The following is a 25,488-nucleotide window of genomic DNA, read 5'->3' on the forward strand; positions in this document are numbered from 1 at the left end:
TTACTACCTTGTTAAATGCAAAATACAGTTTAAAGAAAACTATATGATGAGAGTTCATGGATTCTTATACAATCATCTTATTTCTTCTTTGTGTGCTTATTTTGTTATTTGTTCTGTGTGGCAAAATTTTGTGATTTTTCATTATTATTTGTTTTTTGTATAGCAAAATTTGTGATTGTTCAATATTATTTGTTCTTTGCATGATAAAGTTTTGAGGTTATCCTTCATTATTATATTTTTCTTTGTATAGTAAAATTTGGTGATTTTTCATTATTATTTGTACTTTGTATGGTAAAATTTTATGATTGCTGATATAATAAAAAAAGAAAAAATTTAAAAAGAAAATGCAATGAAGAGGAAATAGCAGTTACAAAGTCAAGTCTAGACCAGAAAACATGAGCTACTCAGACTCCTACTTGTTGTGTGACCCTGGGTAAGTCACTTAACTTCTGTTTGCCTCAGTTTACTTATCTGTACAATGCAGATAATAATAACACTTATCCCCTTGGCTTCTTGCAAGGATCAAATAAGAAAATAAATTTAAAGAAAATAATATAAAAATAACACAACATATGACACATAATAAATACTATATAAATGTTAGCTATTATTATTATTAATTATTATTACCAAATGGGGGAGGGTGGAAGAAAAGGCTGATTATTCCAGTGGGAGAAGAGAGAAAAGTCTAGATACAAGAGATTAATCACTCAACAAATATATTTTAAGCACTTACTATGTTCCAGGTACATTGCTAGGTACTGGAAACACAAAGACAAAAATAAAACAGTCCCTGTCTTCAAGGAGCTAATATCCTATTTAAAGAGATGACTTGTACACATATGAATATATAGGACATATATACAGTGCAAATACAAGTAAATGGGAGAAGATAAGGAAATGCCTCATGTAGGACACGGTTCTTGAGTGGAACTTTTAAAGAAAATAAAAGCTTCTGAGAGTGGGAAGCGAGATGAGAGTGAATTCCAGGCATGGAAATGGCTAATGCAAAGGCAGAGAAAGGGGAAATGGAGCATCATGTGTAAGGAATAAGGAAGTCCTGCCACATAAGGTTGAAAATGGGAAGTCATGTGTTTACCATGCAGTACTCTTTCTTGGACTTTGGCAGTGAATGGGAAAAGAGACATAAGATGTTAGTTTGAGGGGATGGCAAGAGAATTTTTAAAGAGAATTTTTTAAAAAATCTATTTATTAAAAGAGAGTTGACCAACAGGTTTGCAGCCTGAGGGGAAGTGGCCATTGAGGGTAACGACTGTTCCATCTTCATTTTGATTTGCCAAGGCCCAACTATGGTACCATATACCTACTAGGTACTTTTCAAAAGTTTTCCAAATTGAGTTAAATGATATTGAAGATGGATTAGAGGGAGGATGGGAAGGGGATAAGCATTTACATAGAATATAAATACCTCATTTACCTTACAAAATCGTTGCTATTATTACCTCTGTTTTATAATTGAAAAAACCAAAATGAACAGAAGTTAAGTGATTTACCCAGGGTTACAGAGCTGGTAAATATTAGAGGTTAGATTTGAATTCATTTCTTCCAGACTCTAGCTCCAGCACATATCCACTGAGACACTTAGCTGCCTCCCAGTAAAGGAATAGAAAGATACTTGGTGGCAAGGTTATAAAGGAGATCAAAGAGGATAGGTAAATATAGGCAACTAGATGGTTCGGTGAATACAGAACTGGACATGGAGTCAGGAAGACCTCAGTTCAGATCCAACCTCACACATACTAATTATATGATCTTGAGCAAGTCACTCAGTCTCTCCTTGCCTTAATCCACTGAAGAAGGAAATGACAAACCACTCTAATATCTTTGCCAAGAAAATCCCATCAACATCATGGTCTATAGGGTCACAATGACCATACAACAACCAATAATGATATCATAAGTAAAACATGACAGGTAAATACAGTTATTCCTTCCATATCTTTACTTTCCCCATCATAGTTTCCACATATGGAGGGTCAGCATTAGAAATTAAATGGAAATTTGGAAGGAGTTTATGGAAGCCACAGACGACACACAAAGGCCAGCAGACAACACAGAGTCTATGACCAAATACTCAACCCAAATTTTACAATAAGTACTGTAAACACCCCATAAAAGAAAAAGAAAAAAACAGACTTCTCTGGTATGAAAGGAGGGCCAAATGTGGATTTTCCAGATCAAGGGGACCCCACGCCCCTCGCCCCCATGACATGGAAGGGATAACTGTATGAATGGACAGGGAGGAAGCCTCTTTCTTCCAAGACCAAAGGGAAAGAGGAAATGTTGGATGAGGACAGTGAGAAGATTGGAGGAGAGGAGCAGCAGAGTTAGAGGAGCTGACAAAGGATCCTTCAGTAAAACTGGAATTTAGATCATCTGCTGACAGTAAAAGAGAAGGGCAAGAGAAGGGGCTTGAAGTAAAGGTTTGGAGGAGTATTAACCGGCACATGGCTGCAGTGGCCTAGCTGAGGTCCTTCTGCACAAGCACAGAAAGCACATTACTGGACACAGTCAACAAAATGGGATTTTCTCTGGCACTGGGCACATTAACAAGGGAGTAGGCAAAGCAAGTTATAGAAGTTCCCTATGGTTGGGGGTTAGCAGGGTAGAAATAGCAGAAGGGGAGTTGAGGGGGAACAGGGATTTTTGACTGAATGGAGCAGAGGTGGGAAATTGAAACCAAAACCTAGGTTCATAATAGGAAGTACAGGATGAAGTGAGGGATCAAAGACCATGGCAAGGGTGAAGAATAGCTATGGACAAATTAATGGAGCTGCAGAAGAGGACAGGAGATGATGGTCAGAAAATGGAATTTCAGAATTAAAGATATTGGCAGTGGTGCACTTTTGAATGATGATGATGAGGCTTAAGAGAAGACTTCTGATGGATGACTGAAAGAGAGCAGGGATGGAGGTGGTCGAAACTGAGGTATAAGAATACAGTGTTAGAAGGTTCATTAACATGGATCCAAGGATTATGGTGGAGGATGAAAAACTGGTCAAGATGTCAAAGTCATAAAGAAAAAAAAATAGAACAGTGATCAGTACAGGGAGAAGACAATAGGGTAAGGCAGGGTAGCTTCACTAAACAACAGAGTTGTTGAGGCATGGGACCAGTGTTGCTATAGCTGTTTATCATTACTTTTATGTGTAATCTAACATTTGAGCAATTGTCATGGTGTGAGATAAGCTTGTCAGTGCCAATGGAGTGAAAATAATATCTTTGGTGGCATCTCTGGACAGGAGTAGCAGTGTGGCATATAAGAAGATGCAAGGCCATGGTATGGTGTATTTGTCCTTCGTTGCCGAAGAAGACCATGCCATCAGAAAAATGATGACATGACTTGCACTTGACTTTGTTTTGAGTGAGGGAGGACTGCACAGGTCACCAGCCTCACTTCTCCTCCAGAGCCATCTGAATCCAGTGACCAGATATTTATCAGGATGACTGGAGGTGACCCAGGATAAGGCAATTGGGGTTAAGTGACTTGCCCAAGGTCACACAGCTACTGAATGTCAAGTGTCTTGAGGTGAGATTTGAACTCAGGTCCTCCTGACTCCTGCCCTGGTACACCACCTAGCTGCCCCACTTACTACTTATAGTAGTAAGTTCAAGAAACCTGGAGACAGGAGAGACCTAGGTTCAAATCCTTTCTATGATACCTATTGTGGTTATGTGACCATAGGTAAGGCCCTTCCTAAGCTTGTTGTAAGGATTAAATTAGATAATGTATGTAAAACACCTTGCAAATCTTTTAAGTCCCATATAAACGTCAGTTATTTCCTGGTCTCTGGCTTTATATGGCATCCTTGGGACTCTGCTTTTCTTTCTGAAGTTCTGCATATGACTTTGAGATACTTTGTCAACCAAAAGAAAAATCTCTTCATAAACCTCAATCACTTAATGATAAATTTCTTTACTGTAAACATTTTTCACATGAAAAAAATCTAATTACAATGATGAATCAACCTGTGGAGAAGATGTCAAAAAAAAAGGAGTTTTTTTCAATGGAATGCCTGAAGTTCCCAACAGTTAAAGCTGACTTACATTATGGCATTGCCATATTGCCCCCCCCTCCCCCAAATACAGCATGACCTGTGTCATTCTGTCTTTCATCCTGAACCAGTATGATGAACTTTGGAAATTCATTTTTTTGAACATCCTTCTCAGGTATATTCTCAACTTATTTCCCACTGGCTTCTTAGTTACAGTGTCTTCCAGTAGGCCACTAGTCTTAATGATTGTCACTAAATGGGAGAGGGATCATAGACCTGAAGACCCTTAGAACTGGATAGGATGCTGGGGGTCATATGGTCTAATCTCCTCTCTCAATGTGTTCTCACTTCTTTAAATCTAAGTAGTCTGACTTGGCTGTAGTCAAGGAGTCATACAGTTAGTAAATGTCTGAGCTTGGACACATATTGAGCTCTCCAGACTTTCACAGCAGTGGTCTCCACTACCATTCTGTCCTTGCTCCACAGATGAGCGGGAAACACTTGTGTGGTGGGAATAGTCAGGGTTACACAGATCAAGTCAATTAAAGTTCATAAGTACTCATCAAGCCCCTACTTCCTGCCAGGCACTGTGCTAGGCACTGAGGATACAAAGAAAAGGAAAAACAGTCCTTGCCTTCAAAGAGCTTACAATCTACAATTCACTGGGCAATTCTGCCCACACACTTGTACTGTGCCTTCTTTAGACTACTTCCTCTTACCCTAAGGATCAGTTCTCTACATTTGCCCCTGATACTGAGTTACTATGAACTCCCTCCAGTATTTCAGCCTGCTGTCCCAAACCCACAAGTTAGTCACAAGACTAAACATTTCTCATAAACAAAGCCCATTCATCCCCACTTGTCTACAGTGACTCTTTGCCCCTTCGATGCCAAGAACATCGCTTCTCTTGGCTTACACTTCTAACAACAATTGTCCATTTACTAAAAAGGAGATGTTTTTCACACAATGGACAACATCCACATTTCTGCCATCAAGGAACTCTGAAAGGAAGGAGGAGACAGCCAAGCATGAGCATTCAAAGTGCAATGAAACAGGGGGAGGGAGAAGAAAGTCTGGAGATGATGAAGTCCAAACAGTGGCCCATTGATTCATTCTTTCTGTGTGTTTGTGGGAAATTTATCTCTTCTTCTAGGAGAAGCCTATCTGGGGACCAGATGGGCCCGGACAGCTCTGGTAGAGGCAAGATCAAATTCTATCCCTAAAACCCTGTCCCATTTCTAGCCACTTCATTGCTTCACCCTTGCTCCCTGCTTGAAGCTGTGACAGACATTACTAGCCAATTCCCAGCTGCTACTAAAGTATATTCAATTATTCCATTCTAATTCAATTCATCTGTGTTTTCCCGACTGTATCTCATGTCGTTATTTTCCTCTCTTTTTCTCCCTCTTTTAACTCATCTGTGCTCTCCCCAACACTGCTTTTGTCACATGGCTATGATTTCACATTCCTCTCTGAATTAGAAATTTACAGAATATGGTTGCCATAACAACCATTGTTAAATCATACTTGGGCTGGCAGCCTCAAAGCCCCCACCTTGGAAGAGTAAACAGTACTGGCAATGCTGACTAATTCTCCCAAACCTTTATTAAAGTTACCTACCTGTTTGTTCCCATTTGGTAGAAAAGTCAGGACATAGGCATGTAGATGATTCCAGTATAAACAGAATCAAAGCAAAGGAAGACCAAGCAGAATTCAGACTTCAGTGGGAATCATGGTGAGTGAAATGGACACAATTCAATTAGAACCAGCTTTACATGTAGCACAGGTAAAGAAGGAAGCCTCCTCCTAAGTGATGTGGTCCCTAGAAAGATGGGAAGAGATTCTGAAAGCCCTTTCCAAGCCCACTTCAATCTTCTAGACAATGCCTGAAATTCCACCATCAGAGGGTTATTGATTTTGGTTAGGCTCTATTTTAAAAGGCTATAAACTTAAACACTTTAATCTGTGATTAGCCATTTATGCCTTAGGATGAATGAAGGATCTGAAAGCAATATAAAGACAGAGCAATTGGAGGGTTTGACTCAAGTTCTGAAATTTAGAAGACACTGATGGCACTTTTATTCCATCAGCAGTGTAGAAATGAAAGAATTTAGCACTGCATTAGCCAGAGTAATTAGTTAAAATAGGAAACTAAATGATGATGTATTTTTTTCTACTCTAGGTGAGTTTCTTTCTGGCCCCTACCTCCACTCTCTAGTTTTCACACAAATGTCCCAAAGTCTTCACAAGTTTCATATCACTTACCCAAGGTGCTGTTTTGGGCCTTTAACCCCAGGACTAATTGCTATTCATAGTTCTGACAGTCTGAAGCAAAACTGTGAAGCATTTAGTCTTTGGTACACTTAGTTGAAGCTAGGTGGTGTAGTAGATAGAGCACCCAGCCTGGAGTCAGGACTGACTGACCTGAATTAAAATTAAAATTAAAATCTGACCTCAGACACTTATTACCTGTGTGGTCCTGGGCAAATCATTTAACCCTGTTTGCCTCAGTTTCTTCATCTGTCAAATGATCTGGAGAAGGAAATGTCAAACCCCTCTAGTGTCTTTGCCAAGAAAATCCCAAATGGGGTCACAAAGGGTCAGATGTTACTGAAAAGAACAACACATTCTATGATCCCTTCCCCTACTCAATGGAGTCTCCTTCCTCCCCCAGCTCACATGACATCCCCAACAAAATCCTAGGGCTTCTTCTATCCCAGTTTGCATCTTTTAGAATGGCACCAGAAGTCTATGCTCCTCCTTGCTCCAGGTCCATGTGAGACTCACTCTTGCAACTCTTTAAATTGAGCTCCTTCTCACACATTATAAAACAGTAATAATTAAAGCTACACACAAAAAATAGAACCAAGGTATTAATGAAACTGAAAGCAGAATCCAGAAACAGAACTAAAAAAAATTAAAAGATCTTAACCACCAGGCACCCAACAACTCATGTCTCTCAACAACTTCTTTTTCTTTGAGACTCTCTTTGTTCATCTATACTAGCCAGTTCCTGATTACTGTTAATTACAGGTTCCTAGGTCATTCTTTCTTTCTCAAGGAGGATAGCACCTGGTTCAGTCTCCCCTGTCTCTGTCTCTCTGTCTCTGTATTCTTCTGTTTGTCTCTCTGCCTCTCTTTGTGTGTCTCTATCTCTGTCTGTCTTTGTCTCTCTCTTCTCCTGCCTCACCCCTCCCATACAACTCCTACCCTTATATTTGAAGACCTCAATGCGTGTGTTGATGTCCTTTTGAATTCCTGGTCTTCATCAACTTCTTGAATGCTCATGATCTTCCCTTCAGTTACATCTAAACCACACACAGAAATGGCCATAGCATCATAGATTTAGAGTTGGAAGGAACCTTAAAGTTCAACTCCATTTATTTTATTTTTTAGATCTGGAAATAGAGGCCAAAAAGGTTATTGAGAAAGAGAGGCAGAGACAGAGAAACACAAAGAGATAGAGAAACAGAAAGAGAGAGACAAAAAGAGAGAGGCAGAGACAGAAACAGACAGACACGGAGAGACAAAAATAGCGAGACAGAAAGAGGGCAGCAGAGACAGAGAAACAGAGACCAAGACAGAGAGAGACAGAGACACACCAAGAGACAGGGAAAAACAGAAACAGAGAAAGATACAGACACAGAGACAAAAAGAGAGAGATAAAGAGAGAGAGAGAGAGAAAGAGAGAGAGAGAGACAGAGAGAGACAGAGAGAGAGACAGAGAGACAGAGAGACAGAGAGACAGAGAGAGACAGAGAGACAGAGAGAGACAGAGAGACAGAGAGACAGAGAGAGACAGAGACAGAGACAGAGACCAAGACAGAGAGAGACAGAGAAAGACCAAGAGACAGGGAAAGAGAGAGAGGTTATTAAGCATTTACTATATGCAAGGCATTGTGCTAAACACCTGATGATTCAAATACAGGAAGTTAGGCAGTCCTTGCCTTCAAGGAGCTTCTAGCTTATATTCTGATATTGTTATGGGGGAAGATAATGTGAAAATGGGGTGCTAGAAAACAGGATGGGTTGGGAGGAAGGCATGAGTTCTGGGAATGGTGAGGGGATGACTGAGGAATAACTTGAAGGAGATTCAAGGTTGGAGTCTAAATTGGGTAGAGATAGTAGTGAGATTAGTGATTTGCTTGAAGTGATACAGGTACTAAGATAAAGAAATGAGTTGAACCTAGGTGCTCCAAGTCCAATGTTCTTTTCACTGCGCCATGTCACCCCATATTCTTAATCTCTCCTATGACAGTTCATCCCCTATAATCTAGAACGCAGAGATACCTGTATCATATCTTGACGTTATCTTTTCATTTTTGTCTCTGCCTCACTCTTCCAAAATCTATTCCTCATCATGATTTCAAGTCATTCTATCACTCCTCTGTTTTACCTGTCCATTACCCCTCCTCTGACCTCTCTTCACACTTGTGACTAGTTAACTAGTTCTACTTTACACTGATTCCCTTGCGCCCTTATCCCATGTAGCTCTTTCCTTTCGATGTTGTTGTGTTTGTTCATGATGTCAGTTGTGTCTGACTCTTCATGACCCCATTTGGATTTTTCTTAGCAAAGATATGAGAGTGGGTTGCCATTTCCTTCTCCACTTCATTTTACAGATGAGGAAACTGAGGCAAACAGGGTTAAGTGACTAGCTCAGAGTCACACCACTAATAAGTGTCTCAGGTCAGATTTGTGCTTTATTCATTATGCCTAGCTGCCCAGCTCATTCCTTTATTTAACTTCAACCTTCCACAACCTTCTCTACTTTTATATGCTGATGACTGCTCTTGGAAAAAAGTCTCAGAATACTAGTGGTTGAGCCTCCTACAACTGTATGTTACCTATTCTCAACTGAGCCCTCATGGCTTCCTGCAAATCCCTTGACTCTTTCCTGATTAAGTCTCATCACACTCTTCATGGCAGTTGTTCAACACCATTTTTCCTCTTCTCTCCTTAAACAACCACTATTCCTTTCCCTATCCTCTCTTAACAGAAGGTTTGGCTTCATACTTTACCAAGAAAGTGGAGGCCATCCAGCATGAGTTTCCTCTTCTCCCCAGTTGTATACCCTAAATCTTCCTCAATATTACCCCTGGTTTTCTTCACTCCATTCTCTGATGAAGAGCTTCTTGACTATGTCACTCTCATTCTCAAGACATTTCAGTAGCTCCCTATTTCCTCTAGGACAACATATATGCCTCTAATCCATGATTATCCTACAAAAGTGAACTGGTTTGATTTTATTTCCCCTCAAGTATTTGATTTTCCACCCAAATAACCATCCTATATACTACTATCTGCATGCATCATTCTATCTCCTATATTTGTATTTCTTTATAGACTGTCCCCTATACCTAGTATGCTTTTCTAGAATGTAAGCTTCCTTTTTGTCTTGATAACTGTAGAATCTGGCATAGTTCCTTGCACACAGTAGGAGCTTCATAAATTCTCTTTGGACTTAATTCAATAGTAATATGATCTATTAGACTAATGGAAGAAATTATTGAGGACACAATAGATGGAAAATATTAATGGTGATTACTCACATTTATATGGTTTCTTTAAAGTTTACAAAGCACTTTCCTTCACAAAAACCCTGTGAGAGGTGGAGCTGTCATAATTATTCCCATTTTACAAAAAAAAGAAACTGAGGCTCAGATGAAATAAGTGAATTACTCCTGGTCACCTGGCAGGTAAGTGTTAGAACTAGGAGTCAAACCCAGCTCTTCTGAATACAATCCTCCCACTCTTTCCATTACATAGTACACTGTCCTCCTAATAGGGTGATGAACACCCTCAAATTTAATAAAAATGAAAAGAACAACCCTAGATACCATAAAATAAGTGGCCCAAGGATTTCACTAATTTAGAAAGGAGTCAACACAAATAATAATCAACTAAAAACATTCATCTTCAATAATAAAATTAATTAAATTCAAAACTTTTTTGAGTTACCACCACACAGCCACCAAATTGACAATAATAATGAAGAGTGAGAAAACTCAGTGCTGGCAGACTTATGGAGAAAGAGGTACATTCACATATTGCAAATGAATGCATCCATGTGGAAAGCAATGTGGTCATACACAAAGGAAATTGTTAGCACTGACCATACCCTTTGACTCAGAAATCCCATTACTCAGAAATATGCTTTAAGGCTATAATTAAAAAAGAAAAAAATAATAATTATAGTTTACACAAAAATTTTGAAGCCATGTTATTTGCAAAAGCTAAAAAAGTAGAAACAACCTCAAAGTCTAGCGATTTTGAAATAGCTGACCAAATGATGGTGAATCAGTGTAATGGAACATAATGGATTACATTGGATTTAGTAGCATCACTAAAATGAAAAATATAACTCCAAAGACATATGGGAAGATATTCAGAACAATGAAATACAAAACCAAAATAAACCCCCAAACAGCATATGTATGGACTATAACTATGTAAAAACTATACACAGTAATGGTGTATAAAGAAACAGATTGGAAGAGGACAGAAAGGAAGTAATAGACATAGTTATTATCATTAATCTGTTAATGTTTATACTATTCACATTTTTTGTCATTTCAAATTCATCTTTTAAAAAATTAAGGTATTCCACAAATGGGATTAGAGCCTTTGCACAAATATAATAAACATCAAGCTGAGTTTCAGCTGTAGAGAGAGCATCTTCACCAGACCAATACCTATTAAAAACCAACAACTAAAGAGTGCAAAAGATTGATTTCCTCAGTATTTGCCTAGGGATATATTTTACCTGTAGTAAGCAATTAACAAATGCATGTTAAATCGAATTGGATTGGATTTTTTAAAGCAAAACATATGGATCAGTTAGAATAAAATATTGAAGGGCTGTCATCTGAAAGAAAAATTAGTTTTGTTGTTCTGCTTGGCCCCAAAGGACAGAACAAGGAGTGAAAGATAGAAGCAAAGGAGTGGGAAACATGGGCTTGACATAAAGAAAACATTTCCTAAAATTTAGAGCTATTCCAAAACAGAAAGTGGTAGCCAAGGGAGGAGAGCTTCCATTCGCTGGAGATCTTCAAGCAAAGGCTGAATTTGTCAGATAAATGTTAGAACAGATTCTTGTAACATCAAGAGTTGGAGCCTCCTGTGGCCTTTGAGGTCCATCCATCTTCAATTCTGTAACTATTAGCTTTCTACTCCAACTTCTATCTGTTATGTATGAGGCTCTTTCAAATTCTCTCTTTAAGGCATCACAGGCTTTCAGAGCCACTTACTCAAATAGCCAACAGCTGAGTTTGAATTATAGTGTTATTATAGACTCCCCCAAGGTGTAGTTAACCTCAGTCCTGGTTCAGGTGTCAAGCTCAGACCCTGCACTTGACATGACATGTTTGTGAGAAGAAAAACATATCCACCATAGCTGCTCCTCTATGTTTCAGCAGATTGGAATACCCACACCATACACACCACACAAAAAAGGCATCTTTAGATTAATGATCTTCTCTTTGCTGATGATTCACAAATCTTCTTATCCATTTCTAACCTTCCTGCTGACCTCCAGTCTCACATCTCCAACTGCCTTTCAAAAAGAAGTGAATGTCCAGTAGACATCTTAAACTCAACATGACCGAAACTAAACAAATTTCTCTATTATCATTGGAGGCATCACTATACTCCCAGTCCCCTAGGCTCACAACCCAGGCATCACTGACTCCTTACTCTCTTACCACTTCCCCACTTCACCCATTTCCAATCTGTTATTAAGGCCTATGGATTTCACATTTTCAGTACCTTTAGGCAATGTCCTTCACTCCACCGACACTGCCACCACCCTGGTTCAGGCCCTTACCACCTCACATCTGGACCATTACAATAGTCTGCTGATTCTCTAAGCCACAAGTCCCTCCCCACTCTCACCTGCATTCAGCCCCTAAAATGATTTTCCTAAACTACAGGTCCAACCATGTCACTCCCATGCCCACTAAAATCCAGAATCAAATACAAAATCCTCTGTCATTCAAAGCTCTGCATTGCCTTGCCCTTCCCCCTCCCCTTTCCAGTTTTCTTACACTGCAGGAACACCCGCATCCCCCATCCTTACACTGGCTTCCTGGCTATTGCACAAATAAAACCCTCTATCTCTTGACTCTGAGCATTTTCTCTGCCTTTCTCCCATATTTTGAATGCTTTTCTTCCTCTTTTCCACCTCCTAGCTTCCCTGTCTTCACAAATCCTAGGTAAAATCCCATCCCTCTATAAGAAGCCTTTCCCAATCCCTTTTAATTTTAGTACCTTCTTTCTGTTAATTATTTCCTATGTATCCTATATATAAGTTATTTCTACATAGCTGTTTGTTCATTATTTCTCCCATTGGATTATGAGCTCCTCAATGGCAGGGATTGTCTTTTACCTTGCTTTGTATCCCCCAGTGCTGAGCACAATGCCTGATACATATTAGGTACTTAATGTTTTTTGACTAACTATAACCACAGCGTATTTTTCCCTTAATGCCAGAGTCTTCCCTGGATTTGCCATTTTTCTACTTCTATCAGGGGTGTGCTGGAGCTAGCTCAAATCCAAGAGCTGATTATTAAATTTTCAGTGTGAGCACTTACAACTTGCATTATACTACAAATCAGGGCTTAATTTATTGTTTCATTGATTCTATAGACTTAAGAAAATGGTAGAGAAAATTTTAATAACGCACATTTAACCTAAAGGGTACGATACGCTGAGGTATACTGAATGTACTTTTTTTTTGAGAACCAATAGTTAAACATTTATCAGCACACCCTTGCTTCTTCTCCAGAAATGCCCCAAAGCAATAGGGTCTTGCGTCAGCCGACCACAGCACAGCAAAGATAATTGCTCCTTCCCAGCTTAACTATCTCTGTTCAAATAGTCTCAATATAATGGAAATAGTGGCACTTGAGAAACTCTGTCAGCTGGCACCTTCTATCTCCATAGCTTTGTTGGATTGCCTCAGTTAACATGCTAACACTAATGTATTCTGCTCCAAATGTCACTTAAGTAGTTGGGACAGGAATCAAATTCACCTTCTCTTGTGATGTCTCGTCTGCCTCTCTTAGAGAGTAAACACATTGAGGGAAGGAGCTGTCTTATTTTTATTTTTCCCCAGTGTTCATAGCATAGTGCTTGAAATTTAGATAGGAGATGCTGATAAATATTTTTCATTCATTCATCTATCCACTCATTCAATCATTCATTCATTTTAGAATCATAAGATTATAGGTTTAGAGCTAGAAAAGATCTTAGAGATTATTTGGTTCAACTTTCTAGTTTTTTAAGGAAGCTGAGGTATAGAGAAGCGGACAGCTAAGTGGCTCAGTGGATAAATCATGAAGTAGTCAGGAAGACCTGAGTTCAAATTTGATCTTAGATACTAGCTGTGTGGCCTTGGGCAAGTCACTTAACCCTGTTTGCCTCAGTTTCTTCATATGTGAATTGAGCTAGAGAAGGAAATAACAAACTACTCCAATATCTTTACCAAGAAAGGTCACAAAGAGTCAAATGTGACTGAAATAACTGAACAACAACAATGGCCTAGAGGACGTAAATGCCTTGCCCAAGGACACATAAGGAGCAAGTGACTCCAAACCCAGTTCCTCTGATTCCAAATTCATCATCCATTCTGCTATATCATACTGCTTTGTTTTATCTTTTACTCATTTGAAAGATTTATAATTTCATTGGTGCAAGAAACTATTGATGTGGGAGCTCACTTCACCCACACAGATGATAGTAGTCTACAAGTTTGTATATGATAATAAAAATAGCTACCATTTATGTAGCACCTATCATATGCCAGGCACTATACCAAGCACCTTACAGATTTATCACATTTGACCTTTACACAATTCTGTGAGATAGGTTGCTGTTATTATCCCCATTTTATAATTGAGAGGACTTGAGGCAAACTCAGGCTAAATGACCTGACCTAGGGCATAGAGCTAAGAAGTGTCTGAGGTTGGATTCCTGACTCTAGACTCCACACTCTATACCCTGGGAAACCTAGCTGCCTCTAAGCGTGTAAATCCTGGGCAGTTGTCTAAGTTGTCTAAATGAATGGATTGAAGATTCCTTAAAATATAGGGATCAAATGGAAGAAATTAAAGCCATGTGAAATAAGATGAGGCATTTTGTCTGTCACTGATTATTTCAAAGAAGATTGGAGAGAATCTACAGAAATGAGATTAAATCTCAATATTCCTGCCCCATTACAAAATGGAATCACTTCTGTAGCTTTACCTCCTCTTCCAGCCCAGTCTTCCATTTCCCACAACGGGACCACACTCTCTTGATAGGTCAGAGTTCATCACATCTTCTTGACCCCAGACCTTCCACAGAGCATTCTGGCCAACTTGCTGCTGGGCCACACCCCAATTCCAATCTTTGCTCTTAGTACCATGATCAAATCAAGGATCAGAGATTTAGAACTGAAAGATAACTTAGAAGCATGCTACCCTCTCATTTTGTAGATGAGGATACTGAGCCTTAGAGAGTATCTTGCCCAGAGTCACAAAGCTAGTCTGTGTGAGCAGTGGGATTTGAACCTAAGGCTACCTGACTCCAGAGCATCCTATTAATCACAATTTTCTGTTGTTGTTATTCAGTTGTCTCAGTTGTGTCAGACTCTTCATGACCCCATTCAAAGTTTTCTTGGCAAAGATATTCATTTTACAAATAGCTCATTTTACAGATGAGGAATTGAGGTAAACAGGGTTAAGTGACTTCCCCAGGGTCACACAGCCAGTGTGTGTCTGAGGCCAGATTTGAACTCAGAAAGAGAAGTCTTCCTGACTCCAGGCCCTGTGCTCTGTTCACTGAACCAGCACTCTATCCAGGGCACCAACTGATTGTCCTCCATTCATCTAGTTCTGCAGTTCCTCAAGTCGAAATATTCCTTCTTGCCTATCCCACCTTTATAGGTGTTATGCTCCTCTATTTGAATAGAAGCACCTTGAAGGCAAGAATGGTCTTCCTTTTTATGTCTATATCCCCAGCTCGTAGCACAATGTCTGGCACAGAAGTGCCTAATAAATGTTGTTTCAATAATAATAACAAATAGTGTTGAAAGAAAATAAATTATGGTCATATATTCTAGGTTAGTTTGCAGGTATTAGAAATAGCACTGAAGATGGATCCCAATCTTAGTTTTCTGCCATCAACTTAAGGATGTGACTTGAGGCAAGTAACTTAAATTCTCTGGGCCTCAAATTCATCGTCTGGCAACTAAAAATGCCGTCTGCCTCACCCTGTCATGATTGCATTTTGGACAACAAATGTTTTAATGAATGTAAAAGTGCTTTGTAATCCCTAAAGACCCATGTAAAGGATTTTAAGGTAGGAGTACAAGGCTTCTCTATTACTTTGTCCCCACCTCCACTATTACCTTCTTCCCCACAGCCCCCTTTTCCTCTATTGCTTTGATTTCTGACAAAAAATAGATTGCCCATTTATGCTCGTGTGACTCCTCATCCCACACCTTTCCTCCAAGGTACCGTGACAAGCAATACGGCACAGTAGAAAGGATGCTGGACCTACAGTTGGGGAGATGTCGGGTCAAATCCTGCCTTTAACATCTATATGCTATGTGAACACAGGAAAATTCTTTAAATTCTCATACTTTATTTGTAAAATAAGCGAGTGGGACAAGATAACCTAAACAGGAGTGGGGAACCTGTGGCTTCGAGGCCACATGTGACCCTCTAGGTCCTCACACTTGAGACCTCCAGGCCCCAAGTCCCCCACTTCTGGCCTGTAAGGTCCCCTGTACCTCTAAATATATGGTCCTATGTTGACTGAGAGTCTCTGGATGGTCAAACACAGGAGAGAATAGTTTGTCAGTAGTACCCTGACTCACCTGCCCAATAACCAATATTAATTTTGTTCAGTTTCAGGTTTCATCAGGCCTTCTACTTTGATTTCCCCAAACTCTGTTTTACTGATGAACTTGGTTGTTTACTAACCGCAGAATAAAGTTTTCCTGAAAACTTCTCCATCAGCCTTTCTTTGCCTCATCTGTCCTGGCTGCCGTATTCAGTATTGAAAGTGACCCAGCTTTGATTCTCCTTATCACCACAATGTTTCTAGTTATTTCCTCACAGAGCCTGGATCTCAGCCCAGCCCCTTCCCTGAAGAAATAAATACACCAGAGGAGGCTATGTTTGGCACCTGCCTCCAGGCAGGATGACCCCAATGCCTCGGTGCCTCGTATGTGGTACTTCTTTCCATTATGTTGGGTGCGCTCCAGCTTGGGTTTTTATTCCCAGCTCTCAGAGCTAGGAGGCTTGCTTCTTTGTACTTTCCTATATAGAGCATTGAATCCACCTTCAATCCTAGAGAAATAAAGAAAGAATGTTGTTTCTGTTTATGTGTATGAAGGGGTGGCAAGGGCAAGCTATGACAGAATAAACGTTGTTGCGTCTACAGCTGCTACTGCTCTCAAGCTGCTGGCTGTTTTATGTGGAGCACTTGAGACCCAGGGACAGCCTGAATTCACACAGTTGTTCCTTCCCCATAAGGTTACTTTATGTTTAAGACGTTCTGTGGCTCTAAAACCATTCAAATCCATGGCTCCCTAGCCCTCATTAATGAGTTTACCTTAACGAGTCAGTCAGATTACACAATCAGTTCAAAGCAAAGGCTTGTCATGAAGCAGCACAGGAAGAAAAGTAACTATAAAATATTTCTCCCGTGAACCTGGGACATACTCTCCCATAATGTATTCACCATCAGTGAGAAGAATGTGTGCACCTAGAAGTACTTACGTATGGCCTGGGACCATTCATAGAAGGCTTCCAACTCTGCATGGCTTCTGGAGTCTTCTACTGACGTTAGCATGCTTGGTCCTTAGGGGCTTATTCTTTGCTGGTCTCAAGAGGCATGCGGTTGTAGCACATTGGGCATGCTATGAATTATCTGCTGAGTATGGTATACAGTCTCTGTGAGGAAGCCAGGTGGAACAACGGATTGAGTCTGAACCCACTTAGAGTCAGAAAGAGCTGAGTTCAATTCTGGTCTCAGACACTTGACTAGCTGTGCGACTCTGGACTTAAGCTCTGCCTGCCTCTGGTCCCTCAATTGTTAAAATGGGGATAATAATAGTACCTACCTTTCAGGATCATTATGAGGATTAAATGAGATGATATTTGTAAAGCACTTACAACAGTGCCAGGCACATAATAGGCACTTAATCAATGCTTCCTTCCTTTTTGCTTTTCCTCCTTCCTCCCCACTTCCCTACTTGCCTCCCTCTCTCCTTCTTCCTCCCCTTCTTTCTTCCTTTCATCCTTTCTTTACTTTCTTTCCACCCTTCCTTCTTTGCCTCCTTCCCTTTATTCTTTGGCCACCATGAGCCTAGTCTCCCTCCCTCCCTCTTTCCCTCTCTTGCCTCTCTTCCCTTCTTCCTTTCTTGTCTCCCTTTCCTTTCTTCCTTCTTTCCTTCCTTCCTTTTTTCCTTCCTTCCTTCCTTGTCTCTCTCTCTTCCTTCTCTCCATCCTTCCTTATCTCCCTTCCTCCCTTCTTTTTCCCCTCTCTCCTTTTCTCCTTCACTCCCTCCTTCCTTACTTTGGGAACTGTTCCCTGATGATCTTACATGTTGTCTGCTGGTTCTATAGCCCTTTCTGACTGCTGCCTAGCATTACTGCACTAAGTTTCTCTTTACTCCTGGATTCTGGTTTTAGCTGGAGTTTTTACTTGAGATGGGTGAAACTTTTTTTCCCTCAAAACTGGAGGAATGAATTCCACCACTGCTCTTTTAATCGAAAACCTCAAAGCGTTTCTCCTACTGCTCTTTTAGAAAAGTAAGCTCTAACACATCCAGCCATCACTGGCTTTTCTTTCATAGGAGACCTGTTCATTTCTCTGAACCAGGACTAGAATGTTTATTTCTTTTCCAGGAGGAGATTCTGCATCCCAGGCACTAATCTCTTGAGAATACAGGGACAGCATAGCTATAGCTAACCAATGCTGATAGATGATAATCTATTTATTTTTTTAGCTTTATTCCTTGACCACAAAGAGCAGAGTCTCTGCCTAGAATTTCAACCTGTCTTGGGATCAGAAAAATAATTTAGCTCATTGCTTAACTTTTAGTTTTTAAACTAATCTTCATCCATTTAAATATTCATTGTCCAGTAAATGGCTAAGGACTCTCTGGGGGTCTCCCAGCTTCTCAAACCAAAAACTCTTTGGCTCTCCCATGCAAATGAATGGTACGGGCAATAGTTCAGGAGCAGTCAGCTAAATAGTCAGCTAAATTCAGGGAATTTGGCCACTGTCCTCCTCCATGCATTCTTGGCCTTTCGTGTGTATATGTGGTCAACAACTAGCTTTTGTAAAAATTAAATTTTGCTCCAAGTCTCTTCCCACCTTCACCCTAAAACATAAATGGTGCCCAAGATAATAAGATCTTGCCAAGGGAAAGGATCTCTGTCTCTTTCTCTGTTTCTGTCTCTGTCTCTCTCTTTTTCTCTCCCTCTTTTGGCACTTAACCTGTCTATGTTGGTGAATGTTTAAAAACTGGCCCTGCAGGGCAAAAAGGTATACATGACATGTTTTTAAAAAATAGCTTTTTTATTGTTGTCTTTCTTTTACATCATCATTTCCCTCAATATCTCTCCCCTTTCCTCTTCCAGATAGTCACTCTGTCTACCAAGTAGTATTTTTTTTAAATAACTGAAGGAAGAAAAAAGAAGGAAAAATCAGCACAACCAATCAATACATTGAAAATGTCCAAAAATCTGCAAAACACCCTTTTCATTTTTTTGGTTTGGGGTTGTTCATTCCACTTGCATTGTCTTTATCTTTGTATCTATTGTTTTCTTGGCACTGCTCGCTTCGCTCTGTCATCTAGACCTTTCCATGCTTCTCTGTAATCATCACATGCATCTTTTCTTACAACACAATCATATTCCATTACATTCGTGTACTGCAATTTGTTTAGCTATTACCCAAACAACGGGCATCGATTTTTTTTCTATTTCTTTGCTATCACAAAAAGTGTTACCATAAATATTTCAGCATATATGGAGGACTTTATTTCTATCAATGGGTTCCTTTGGGTTTAAGACCAGTAATGGAAGCTGTGGGTTAAAGGGTATGGACATTTTAGTCACTTAACTTGCAAAATTCTAAATTGCTTTCCAAAACGATTGTACCAACAATTCCCAGATCTACCAACAATGCGTCCAGAAATGTGTCTACCCTCCCATTACCCCTCCAACATTGACTAATGCCATATTTTGTCATCTTTCACATTTTATAGGAATATAATATGCTTCTAAGTTGAAGCTACATTATTATTAACATTTTCTACATTGTTTTCTTAAGTTTAGACAATCCATAAAACAATAAATCAAGCTCTAATTTGTTGTCGAAGCTGATTTCTGAAAAATGAATTTTCACACTGAATAAATTTAACAATCAGCTGTCCCTAGTTTAAGCTGGTTCCAGCATCTTCTTACATTTACTATTCATATAACACTCACCATAGGATATCTTATGTTGCCATTTAACTAGTGTTTATCTGTGTGTGTGTGTGTGTGTGTGTGTGTGTGTGTATGTTTCCAAATGAAATCATGAGCTTCTGCAGAGGCAGCTAATGATGAAATAGGTAAAGCATTGGACTTGGAGTAAGGAATTCTAAGTTCAAATCCAGCCTTAGACACTTATTGTTGTATGATTCTGAGCAAGTCACTTCTCTCTACCTCAGTTTCCTCAACTATAAAATGGGACTAATAGCACCTACTTCACGGGGTTGTTTTGAGGATCAAATTAGATAATATATGTAAAGAATTTAACACAGTATATAAATGTTAGTTTATTTTTAATAATATATTAAATGCTTACTATTATTGTTGGCTGGAGATCAGGGATTGTATCTCATATTTTTTGCATATGTTTTGTTGGGACTAGTACAAGTACAGTCATATAGCATGAACCTAATGGTTGGTTGTTGTCCTTCATTCTCAAAAAAGATCAAAATGACATCACTTTGGGGTCAAGGTACAGTGTGTCCAACTGTGGCTAATCAGACCAATAGGAGTTCAGAAGGCTATACCACAGGTCAGGTACAAATAGTCCATGTGAATATTTGTTGTTGAAGTGTCTCTTAATTTGCATATCTAGTGTTTCTTTTGAGCTACTGCAATTCTGCTTTGCTCATAGAATGCAATACTTTTTTTAATGCCATGCTGGGTGATTCTATGCCATTATTTTCCGTGTCTCATATTCTATTTGAAAGTTCTTTAGAGACCTTGAAAGAGTGTTGCTGAATCACTTCTTCTGACTTCCATGTGAGTGCCTACCTTGTGTGAGCTCTCCATAACATAGCCTTTTAGGCAAACGTACATTTGACATTCAAACAATGTGACTAGCCCATGGGAATTGTGCTCTCTATGGTAGAGTTTGAATGCTTGGCAGTTAAGCTTGAGAAAGAATGTCAGTGTCCAGTACCTTATCTTGACAGGTAATCTTCAGAATTTCCCTAAGACAATTCCAATGGAAGTGATTCAGCTTTCTGGCATGGTGCTGGTAGATTGTCTGGGTTTCACAGGCATACAACAAGGTCAGCACAACACCTGCTTCAGCCATGTTCATGGCCTTTGGAACAAATTGTTATCATCTACCCATTCTGCCAGGGGAAGTCTTCACATGCTTGGGGTAGACATCCCCTTAACTCATAAAAGGGTTTGAGACACTCTGGTTACCCTCAACTCCGTTTAGCCTTTTTGTCCAAACAGTGTACCGGGGTTTGGCCACTGTGTATACCTTGGCTTCTAGGAACCACAGGCAAGAGCTGGGTGAGTCAGGTGAACACCAAAGGTGGGAAGCAGCCCTCACATCAAAGGTCCTAATCTTCTCTTAATACTCCAGTACCCCTACAACCTAAAATGAGAACTCTGATGGGGAGTGGGCAAGGATGAGACTAATCAATCAATCTGCAAATTACCAATCAATTAACAAGTGTAAAAAACAAGGAGTTTAGATTCTAATGGGGAGGCGATGTATGTAAACAGGCACATGTAAAAGGTAGGTAGATGGTAATCTTGGAGGGAAAGACACTAATTGGGAGTCAGGGGAAGAAGTGACAGACAAAGGAAAGGGAATAAGTATTTATATGACATCTGTTATGTTCCAGGCACTGTGCTAAGAACTCTACAAATATCTCATTTGATCCTCACAACACCCTTGTAAAGTGGGTGCTATTATTATACCCATAAAAAAATGAGGCAAACAGAAATTTAATGACTTGCCTGGGGTCACAGTTAGTGAATCTCTGAGGCCAGATTTGAACTGAGGACTTCTTGACTCCAAGACCAGCACTCTACCCACAGTACCATGTAGCTGCCTCCGAGGAATTGGTATGACAAGCAAGTAACAGATGTTGAGAGTTGGAGATTGGAAAGGGGAGTACTGCATAGGGAACATCAAGTCAAAGGCTTGAAAATTGGAAATGGATTGTCAAATGCAAGGAACAGCAAATGACCAGTATGGCCAAACTGGAGGCTTCATGCAGCTAAGAAGGAGGCAAGAAAACTTGAAAGGTGAGAAGGAGTCAGATTACGGAGAACTTTAAATGCCAAAGAACTTTACAGGCTAAGCAGCCTTGTGCCCTAAAGTCCCAGAAACAGATGCCCCTTCCACAGGGGTGCTTGCTTACCTTCGATTGCATTATCAGTATCTTCTGTCAAAGTGACCTTGCTTCCCAGCCCCCTGGGCCCATCAGACACATCGATTGTGTTCGATACAAAGCAGACAATGCTTCCGTTCAGAATGAAAAGCAGAAGGGAACAGACAGTCTTTAATATGTTTCCAATTAAGCACAACTGTAGCTCTTGAGGTTAGCCAGAGGACTGATGCTTGTGAGAGCTTTATATCCCTTACAGAGTATATCCTAAAATAAAATTAAAGACCTGACCATTTTGATTTAAATTGTGAGCATGCCAGATGAAAACTCTATCTCCATGTTTGGCATAATAGCTGACTCATTGGTACAGTTCCAGAACAATTTACTTTTCCAAGATTGGGATCAGGTCACTGAGGCTCAACACATTTAATGTTCATATCCTTATGAGAGGATTGGACTCAGAGATCTCCAAAGTTCTTTTAGTGCCTCTAAAGAAAGAACTCTCAAACAATCAATATTGTCCAACTATGGAATTGTCTGCCTCATTCATATAGAGTATGCCTCATCACTTCATAATAACTTCATAATAAAACCAAATTAGGTACTTATTTAGATGTTACAAAATTTTGAAAGTAACTCCAACTATAGTCTCCACATGAAAAAAATTACCTAAAGAGCTCAAGAATCATACCAAGAAATGCATGATGAATGTAAAACTAATTGAGGGTGTACTCAACCAGAACAGCACCTCTGGATACAACTGACAGAAAACATCACTCTTTGTCCCTAAGGATGTTAATCCACTCAGCAGAACTCCCACCCTAGGGATGGGAGCCTTGATTGATGTGACTAAGCTCAATTAGCTCACTATATTTAACCAGGTCCAGACCTCAGATCATATCATTAGACTATCTGTGCTTCATTTCACATTCTGTTGTCCACTCTAGCCATCTTATCATCTACTCTGTCGTGTATGTGTACTACCTCTTACTTGATCTGGGGAAAGTAATCAATTTGGTACTGCTATCATTCCTAGAAATGATATGACAATTGGCTACCCTGCACATCAAATCATCACCTCTCTAAATCCCCAGATATTTTGTTTTCCGTATACTGTTCCCATATATATGCATTATCTGCCTTTATTAGAATATAATATCCTTGAAGGCAGGGACTCTCCCCTTGCATTTTTGCATTTGTATCCAACAGCTCAACGCAGTGTCTGGCATATGGTATAAACTCAAAAAATGCTTTTTCATTCCTCCATTTATTCAGTGGAAGTTGCATAGTCTTCTGCTGGAGATGTCACAAAAGGGATTCCTTCCTGAACTGATTTTGGAGTCAGAGAATCTGGGTTCAATCGTTGCTCCACCCCTTACTAACTGTGACTTGGACAAGTCACTTAATTTCTCTGCCTCAAAGCTATTGGGGGGGTATAGAGAGTGGTCACTGCCTGCCTCCCATTTCATTGTGACCCTACCCCAGGACCATTTCCAGCAATGATTCTCTTTCTGGAGACAAGACCTTTTCCTGTTTCTGCCTTCCCACAGGGCATTCTCCAAGGTGATTAAGGCACTCTTGGGACCTCACAAGATATAATGTCGCAATCTACCAAGAGGGTTGACCTTAAGAAAGGACATAGAAGAGTTCAGCCATATGCTCAATGGACTTTTCTCCAACTACTGATACTTTTTGGGTACTGGCTCTCCCTGAGCTAATTATACTTTGCTGCCTGCCTCTTAAGCATGTCCCATAGGCATCTCAAACTCAATATGCTCAGAGCAGAACCCCTTCCAAATCATTCCCTCCTCCAAACTTCCCAATTATTATCAAGGGCACCATAATCCTCTAGTCACTTTGATCTCTCACAATCCTTGACACAGAGGATAATACTTGTCATCCTTGGCTCTTCATTCTCATTCACCGTATATAGCAAATCCTTTGCCAGATCTTACTGTTTATGTCTTCACAACATCTCTCATACATGTGCCCTTTTCTCCCCTCATATAACCACAATATGGTTTCTTTCCTCATCACCTCTTGCCTGGGCTATTGCAATAGTCTTCTGCTTTGTCTCCCTGCCTAAAGTCTTTCACTCCTCTAATGTCCACTTGGCTGCCAAGGTGATTTTTCTTAAATCATAGCTCTCACCTCCTTCTCAGTGCTCCCTCTTACCTTTAGCATCAGATATAAACTCCTCAGTTTGACATATGATACTTTTCATAGCCTAGTTCCTTCATACCTTTCTAGTCTTTAACCTATTATGCCCCTTCAATAACTTCAGGATCCAACTACACTGCTTATAGTTTCTTGGGCATAACACTCCATCTTCCACCTCCTAGTCTTTTCACTTGTTGTGCCCCATGCCCAATGCTTAAAATAGAGCCCAGCATATAGCATATGCTTAATAAATGTTTATTGATTGAATGCTCTTCTAACCACCTCCACCTCTTATTTTTCTTCACTTCTTTTAAGATTCCTATCTTCTGTTAAAGACCTTTCTCAGTCCCTCTTGTTGCTAGTGACCACTAAAAATTATCTTCCATATTCATATTGTATTGTATAATATCATGTATTCTCTCATCTAATATTATATCATGTCATATTATCCTATATTTACATATTATCTCCCCCATTAGAATGTAAACTTCTTTTATGAACAATTTTTTAAATTATAAAATTAAAGCAACTCTGAGATTGCATTTCACACTCATAAGATGGACAAAAATTACAATAACTAATAATAGCTAACATTTTATATAGTGCTTTAGTATTTGCAAAGTGTTTTACCTGTGTTATTTCATTTGACCCTCAACCCAAGCGTGTGAAATAAGCGCAATGATTCTCTCCACTTTCCAGATGGGGAAACTGAAGGAGAGAGAGGTAAAGTAACCTGCCCAGTGTCATACAGGTGGAATATGTTTGAGACAGGATTTGAACTTGGTTTTCTTGACTTCAAGGCCAGTCCTCTATCGACTGCACCACTTGCTGCTCTTAACGACAGCAACAATAAAAGACAATAATAATCGGGTGGGGCTACTGGAATACTAGCATGTTGATGTATTATTGGTGGAGATGTGAATTGGTCTAACCATTCTAGAAAGCAATTCACAACTATGGTCAAAAAATTGTAAGCTGTGCATATTCTTTGATCCAGAAATACCACTACTACCCTCAAAGAGCTCAAAGAAAGAGGACAGGGACTCATGTGAATACAAATACTTATTGCAGCTCTTTTTGTAGATGCTAGAAACTAATGGAGTGCCTATCATATAGTTTGAGAAGATGTGGACTATAGGATAATAAAATTAGGTGGATTCACAGCTGGTTTTGATTTCTGAATTCAGAGCCAATGTGGAAAGAGTTCTCCAACGAGGTACCCCAGAGGTAGTTCCTGTGATGACTAATATCAGTGACTGGATTAAAGCATCGATGGCATATTCATCACATTTTCAAAAGATACAAAGCTTCAGGACCCACCTAATACTGGGTGACAGAATCAAGTTCCCACAAAAATCTAGACAGTCCAGAGAACTCAGCTAAATCTAATATGTGGAAATTCAATAGGGAGAAGTGTAAAATCTTATAGTTGAATTCAAAAATTAACAAGTGCCAGATGGGGAAAGCATGGTAGTACTTGAAGGCTTGCCATGGGGAAGAAGAATTAGATGTGTTTAGTTTGGCCCCAAAAGGCAGAACCAAAATCAAAGGGTAGAAATTACATAAGAGACCAATTTCAACTTGATGTCAGTTAAAACTTCCCACACATGGGAGCTGTCCAAAAGTGGAAGGTATTGCCTTGAGAAATAGTGAGTCTGCCCTCCTTGGAGGTCTTCCAGTGAA

Source organism: Notamacropus eugenii, chromosome 1, assembly GCF_028372415.1.
Source record: "Notamacropus eugenii isolate mMacEug1 chromosome 1, mMacEug1.pri_v2, whole genome shotgun sequence".
Lineage (NCBI taxonomy): Eukaryota > Metazoa > Chordata > Mammalia > Diprotodontia > Macropodidae > Notamacropus > Notamacropus eugenii.